This window comes from Marmota marmota, unplaced genomic scaffold (assembly GCF_001458135.2).
Source record: "Marmota marmota marmota unplaced genomic scaffold, marMar, whole genome shotgun sequence".
Taxonomy (NCBI): Eukaryota; Metazoa; Chordata; class Mammalia; order Rodentia; family Sciuridae; genus Marmota; species Marmota marmota.
The window spans coordinates 15,419,019-15,426,754 of NW_026000142.1; the positions used below are offsets into that span (position 1 = coordinate 15,419,019).

General features: G+C 37.5%; 1 protein-coding gene across 1 annotated transcript in view; it reads right to left on the bottom strand.

The window, feature by feature from the left end:
* Window positions 1-5,707, bottom strand: part of Tspan12 (tetraspanin 12) — a 72,657-nt gene extending 66,950 nt beyond the window's left edge. Inside the window, exon 1 of the mRNA XM_015488275.2 lies at window positions 5,588-5,707. The gene's annotated coding sequence lies outside the window, so the exon portion shown is untranslated. The remainder of the gene's footprint in view (window positions 1-5,587) is intronic.
* Between the last annotated feature and the right edge of the window lie 2,029 nt (window positions 5,708-7,736).

A 7,736-nucleotide genomic window follows, 5' to 3' on the forward strand; every position in this document is an offset into this window, starting at 1 on the left:
AAAAAAAAAAAAAAAAAATATATATATATATATATATATATATATATATACACATACACACACATATAATTTTTTTTTAGTAATTGGAGTAGGAGCTTTCCTTCTTAAAATATTATTTAAGCTGTTATTTATTGAAATGTAGATGTAAAATAAAATCCGGATTGTTTGGAGGCTGCAGCACAACCTAAGTGCCGCCAGTAACAAGTCTGGGTCAAGCTCTCATGCCTTCTCCCCTCTCCCCTTTGTGTCAGCTCTGCTTCCCAGATTCCCTTCTAGCAGGAAATGGAGAAGAAAACAGAGCAAACAAATAACATTGTTTAAAAATGCTGTGAAAGATTAGACAACACTAATGATGGTTGAAATAAGGTCTGGAGATTACCTGTGAGTATCATTTAAGCATGAACACCTATTAATTAGAGCTGACTAAATCGATAGCACCCTGGAGTTCTGCATGGTAGTTTTTACAGATCATTGTGTCTCTGTACATAGGGTGATTCTCCTTCCTGCTGTGATTGAGAGAGACTCACTTTAAGCCTCTGGAATTCTGGCATATAAGTAGATATCCACTCTACTCTCAAAATCATCCAGGTTTCCATGTCTTTGGTCACTCTATAAGCACTGCAGATAAAATAAGATCAAATATCTCACTTTACACAACAGTTTCTGTGTAGCCAACTTCAGTGAGCTCCACTCAATCCAGCTCAGGAGCATCTGAGTGGATTCAGATGAGTGAGGGGCCCATTGCTCCAGTCAACAGTAGCACAGCAGACTCCAAAGAACCTACCATATACCTGTCCTTGAAATGCATTTCCTAAGAAGCATGCAGTGGCTCAAATCTTCACTCAGCTAGTCGCAAGGTATTAAAAAAAATAAATTAAAAAGTCAGGTTTGCACTAAGACTAAAGGGATTTTTCGTGATTAAAGTTTATTTTACAAGATGAAAAATATTTATTGGAGAGTACTCCACCAATCTTAAGAAAGAGTAAAAAGAAACTTGAATGCCAGTCATAGTATAAAGTCAGGGTTATCAATTTGTGTGTGTGTTTTGTACCAAGGATTGAACCCATGTACAACTTATGCTTAACCTAAAGCTTAACCACTGAGCCACATCCCCAGCACATTTTTTATATTTTATTTAGCAACAGGGTCTTGTTGAGTTGTTTAGGGCCTCTCTAAGTTACTGAGGCTGGCTTTGAACTCTCAATCCTCCTGTGTCAGCCTCCCAAGCAGCTGGGATGTCAAACATGGGCCACTGCGCCTGGCTTAAAAAGCTGTATTTTAATATGAATACATAAATGTCCTTTGAATGCAAACTTCCACTTTCCAAGAATCTAACTCTTTAGGGGTTGCATGGAACAAAATCCTACGGTTCATTACACATGGCCAGAGGAAAAGGACCAGAATGCCTGAGTCTTCTGTAGTTTGGTCTACCTCACAAGTCCCAACAGCATGAACTAGGTTCCTGTCCATCTTTTTTAGGCTTTCTTTTATGAGTTTCTTTTCATATTTTATCAGGGTAGTTTCATTGCATTGCAACTATCACTAATAATGATACTAACAAAACAGTGGCTCTTCTAAGATGGTGAGAAGTAGGAATTAAATGCTACAGGCAGGACATCACACTTTTATAAAATTATAAACACACATATTTGATGAATGTTAAGTGTTCCCCAATTTCAGGAATTTTCAGAGAGAATCATATTTATCCCGATTTCTAATAGCAAAAAATAATTATCATCTAAGAATGGAAAACACTCATATCATAAAGTCGTCTTTAAAATAGAGGAAAGTGCCATTTCTTTAATATGCCATTTACATAGTAAAAGTGTGATAAACTTCAAGTAAAGATAGGCTACATCATGGATACAAAGTGAATCAGTCTCTAAGGAGCTCCCAGGATGTACCCTACATGCATCATCTCCATGTGTCCCTTTGCATTATAAACCCACAACACTCATGACAAAGCAGAGGGCCCAGCATCTGTCTGTTGCCCCAGTACAATTATACCAGGCTCATGTTTCATCATAATGTAGAAAAGACATTCAGCAGATGGCAAATCAAGGCAACGAATCCATAGCAATAAAGAAAATGCAGAGCACTTGTTATCTTGAATACACTATGGGTTGCTCTCACTTAAGCATATCTGCATCTCACACTTTAAAAAGTTAAACAATCAAGATGTATTTTTAAACGTAAAATATTTATAATTTGATTTTCAACTCCAAGAACAACAAAAGAAAATTGCAAGAGTTCTCCATGTTTTCCTGATTAACATTCATTCTTGTCTTCCCTAAACACCCAGTGGAATAGAAAAGGTGAATGGATGCCAATATAGAAGAAACAGAAGGATAAGTCTGTTTAAAATGTTCTGCAGCTCTTGGCCCCCTAGGTAATGAGGGCAAGTTTATCAATTTTACAACCCAGTGGGAAGACAGTGAGTGTCTGTTTCTCTCCCCCTACCCTGCCATAGTCAGGATGTGAAAACTGGTTTAAGAAGTGGGGTTCAGAGGCCACACTAGCTTTTCTACTTATAATTTCAATGAGAACTTAAAACCTTGCTCCTCAGAGGGTGGATCCCACCAGCAGCAGCAAAGATTGTTAAAAATGCTGACACTCAGGAAAGACTGCAACACATTAAATCCAAAAGTGCATTTTTAACAGGATGCGTAGGTGATTCTCATGCACACTGAGGACTAAGAAGTCCTGCTCCAGAGGACTTGGAATGAGCAGGTGGACAGCTAATCCCTTCCTACTGAGAATGTTTACTTGGCTTCTTCACTGCAAATAAATTTGCCACTGTTCCCAGCAATGTAACTTCTACTACACTTACGTGAAAACAAAGCTGAACTTTGAATTTCTGTTCTTCTACTTACTAGCAAGTTACTGAACTTCTCTGAATACCAGTTTCTTTACCTTAAAAAAAAAGGAATAAGAAAAAAAATATATTTTACAGGGCTACTATAAAAATTAAATAAGAGAGTAATGTAAGGATGCTCAGGAATGTGCCCAGCACAAAGATGAAAATTGCTTCCTACCTGGTAATATACTATGAGATCTCAAAACATTGCTTTAGCACTGAAAGATTAATGCCAGTTTTTCCAAAGTTATAATGTATATTTCATTCAATTCTAACTCTCTTATTTAAATTATCCATTTATATTATCCATTTAAAAATCTCAACAGATTTTTTAAATGGATAATATAAACTCAAAGTTGGAAAAAGAAATCTGTTTTTTGTTGGGGAGGAGGGGGTACCAGGGATTGAACTCAGGGGAATTTGACCCCTGAGTCACATGCCCAGCCCTATTTTGTAATTTATTCAGAGGCAGAGTCTCACTGAGTTGCTTAGTTCCTCACTTTTACTGATGCTGGCTTTGAACTTGTGATTTTCCTGCCTCAGCCTTCTGAGCTGTTGAGATTATAGGTGTGTACCACCTCATCCGGAAGAAATCTTCTTTTTTTAATTTTTTTTTTTTTTTGTACCAGATATTGAACACAGGGGCACTTAATCACTGAGCCACTGAACCACATCTCCAGACCTTTTTTTTAAATTTGAGACAGGATCTTGCTAAGTTTTGTAGGGCCTCACTAAGTTGCTGAAGCTGGCTTTGAACTCACGATCCTCCTGCCTCAGCCTCAGCTGTTGGGATTACAGGCATGTGCCACTGTACCTGGCAGAAGAAGAAATATTAACCAACACAAAAAATGCAGATGCTAAAAAAAGAAAAGAGAAATAGAAAAGGAACATAAAAGGATATATAAAAGGACATATACAGATCTATGGAAAAATTATATTAAAAGGAATAAAAATTTGGTTAACTATTTTGAGTACTATATAGCAGCAGATAACATAAAATCAGAAATAAACAAACATCAAAACTAAATAATAAATATAAAATGGTTAATGAAAATGAAATGAAATCATATACACAAAGAGTATGCCTATATAAAATGATGCTCATGCAAACTGGTAGCGGAAGAGGTACAAAATAAAGTAATAATGAGACATCACTTTAAACTTTTCAAATTGTCAAAAATTAAAAAATATTACATTGATAAGATAGCAAAATACACAGGGTGTGGTGGCACACTCCTATAATCCCAGCAGCTCAGGAGGCTGAGGCAGGAGGTTTGCGAGTTCAAAGCCAGCCTCAGGAACAACAAGGCAGGCACTGAGCAACTCAGCAAGATTCTATTGTAATGCAAAAAAATAAAAAGAGTACATGCATAATGGCATAAGTTGGTGTGAACATACTGTATGTACAGAGATACGAAAAATAGTGCTCTATATGTGTAATAAGGATTATAATGCAAAAATTAAAATAAAAAATAAAATAAAATACAAAAAAGGGCAAAGGATGTGGCTCAGTGAGGATGTTGCTCAGTGGTTGAGTGCTACTGAGTTCAATCCCCATACTTCCATCTCTTGCCAAGGGAAAAAAAAAAAAACAGTTTTGTACATGTACTAAAGTATACTGATGCTTTTACTCCTAAGGTATAGATTCCCAGGATAAGGTTGCTAGATCAAAGGAATTGTAGTAGTGATAGAAGTAGCAGCAATATTAATCATAATAATAACAAATACTATTATTAGTACCAAAAAGATAGTAGTAATCCATTCCTGTAATCTACTTGAGCATCATCAATACTGTAGTAATTACAACTGTGCCTACTGCTATCATATAGACAGCACCTAGTGCCACTGTTCTAAGTGCTACATATGTTAGCTCTAATCCTCACAACAATTTCAAAAAATATGGACTATTACATGTATTTTGAATAGATTAGATGCTAAATATTCCTTGTAAACATAATAAAAGTATGTAAGATTTTTTTATATGTTAGCTATGTTTTGTTTGTTATATATGTTAGCTATTTATCTTGTTTTGTTTTTGTTGCTATTATTATTACATAGCTTTTGACATAAGAATCCCACTCCTATGGCACTAAACCAATTGAAAAAATAATTTGACAAAAAAAAATCATGAATGTACATGAATGAGGATGGATATGCAGGCAGATATTTGTCAACCTCTTTGTATGAAACAAATGGAAATACAGAGATTTGTCTATAGCCACCCCATGCTGCACATGCCTAATCTCATCTGAAATAAGGGATTCATTTGCTGGAATGGAGAAGATACTAGGAGAAGAGCAGGGATGAAGAAAGAGGAAAGTGATCCAAACAAATCAACAAATCAGAATGCACACACACACAGAGTTAGGAAATTAAAGGACAAGGTAACAATAAAGAAATAGCATTTGACATCCTCTGGAGGCAACCAAGATGCCCGAAGAAGCTTAAGGAAGAGATGTTTTTAAAACAAATTTCATTTTTCTGAAGAGCAATACTTTTGTCAAATGATTTGAGTTTTTCCTCCTCTATACAAGACAGAGTAACAGATTTCCCCAAACCTTATTTTGTTATTGAACAGCAGCAAAAAATCTCAGTAATATCAAAGTTCAAAACTGAGTAAGGTTACATTTTCTAGGTGCAAGAAACGCAACTTCTGTTCCTGGCATCAATATCATTAGAATATTTGACCTTTGGCAAGTCATTTAACTTGCTCTTAATTTCCTTGCTCACAAAGAAAGGAAGTTCAGCCAGGCCATCTTTAAAGTTCCGTTTAGTGATAGGATGTGATGACTCTATAATTAAAAAGCATAATGTAGACAAGTTAGAAGCTGGTAGATAGGAGTAATAATTACATATTTTAGAAGAAATACTTCAAAATTTTAATCCCTTTTAGTTTAGCAGGTGATTTAATGATCCACTTAAAAATATACCTTTTTAGAATTAAAAACTACAACAAAATCATAGTGATTTACATTTCCAATGGTAAAATTAACTATCATATGTTTTAATATTCACATTGAGAAAAAACATACTATTTAAATACCTTTCAGATTATTTACTAAAGGAAAACTTAATTTGCCACCTTAAAATTATGCCAATCCATAAGGATCAGTTTAACCAAAAATGTCATTCTCTAGAGACCTTGTATAACAAACAAATAACCAGTATGCATTTCTGATTGTTTTGCGCACATTATGTGGCAAATAAAACTTTACCAACAAATATGATTATCTGAAATACNCAAAGCCAGCGCGGTCACCGGCCCCGCCACCGCGTCCGCGCGCCCCCGGCAGGGCGCGGGGGGAATCGCCGGCGGCGCGGTGCTGCAAAACCAGCCTTTAAGTAGTTTAGCACACAGCGCGAGGGCAGCCGCCAGCAGGCTGGTGGGACAGCGGGCAGGAAAGACGAGAGACGTGCGGCCACTCACCGTCGGCGCTGGGCTCCGTGCCCCACTCCCTCCCGGGGATAGTTGGGGACGCACGGAGGGGACTCATCCGGGTTGGAACGCTCTTCCCGGAGAGCCGAAGGGCTGCATTGACTTAAGCTGCAGACGCTTCCTTCTCTTCCTCTCCCCCCGCCGCCGTCGCCGCCTCCTGGGAAAAAGGAAAAAAAAAAAAAAAGAGCCCTGGGCAGCAGTTGCTGGAAAGTCTCTGCTAAGCCACCTCCCAGCGCCGCTGTCCCTCCCAAGTCCTCGCCAAGTCCGGACAAGGCAGCAGTGGCGGCCAGGGCCAGCTGCACAAACTCTCAGCGCATGCTCGGCCGCTGGCTGCCTGGGTTGGGTCCTAGTGGGTGTTTCTTGTCCCTCTCACCCGGAGCGATCCCCCACAGGGACCCGTCACCTCTACTCAACGCGGTGCAGAAAGAGATAAAATCTACAAACTTTGGAGAAGTCCGCGGGGTAAACCCCTTAAAAATGGTGGTGTAGGAGCACTGGAGGCTGGGTTATAAGTATAGGGAAGCAGGCTTTTATTATATGAAAATATTTGTGTTTGAGAAGGGGGGCAAAGGGGTGGCCCAACCCAATTCCTGCAATGAGAAACTAGTTTTCACAACCTTTATGGAGCCACCTCCTGTGATTTGTCATTAACATGGTGCCCTATGATCCCTCTTATTGATTTGTTGTACTCCTTGATTTTTTAAAAAAGGAGTTCTTCCCCCATTGACCTAAACATAAATATCAGAGTAATTCTGTCCAGTTTAACATCTAGAAAGAACATTTTCCAACTCTTTTGCAAATAATTCAGTTTCCAATATTTCTACTGATTAGGGTTTTTGTTGATGTTTGTTTGTTTGGAGTTTTAACTGAATTTATTTTGAAATGTATGCATAAAACGGGTTTTTGGCAATCTGCATTTTTTTAAACTGGAAATTCATGAAGTATCAAAACAACAAAAGGAGACTATCCTTCTAAACATCTTCTCTTTTAGAAGTAAGAAATTTCACACTTAAAGTTAAAATGACTGGATCATATTTTCCATAATTTAAAAAAATGATGGTTTTAGTCTCACAATAGTGTGCATTTCTGCCTGACATGGTGGTATCTGCCTATAATCCCAGAAGGCTGAGGCAGGAGAATCTCAAATTTGAGACCAGTTTTAGCAACTTTTTGAGCCCTAAGCAACTTAGTGAGACCCTGTCTCAAAATAAAAATTTAAAAAAAAAAAGAAGATCTGGGATGTAGCTCAGGGGTAAAATGTCTGTGACTTCAGTTCCCATTACTAAAAAATGAAAAACAAACAAATAACCAGTATGCATTTCTGATTGTTTTGCGCACATTATGTGGCAAATAAAACTTTACCAACAAATATGATTATCTGAAATACAAGCAACATCTATGGGAAAACCTAATAACTGGAGTCCTCTTTAAATTTTCTTTCAG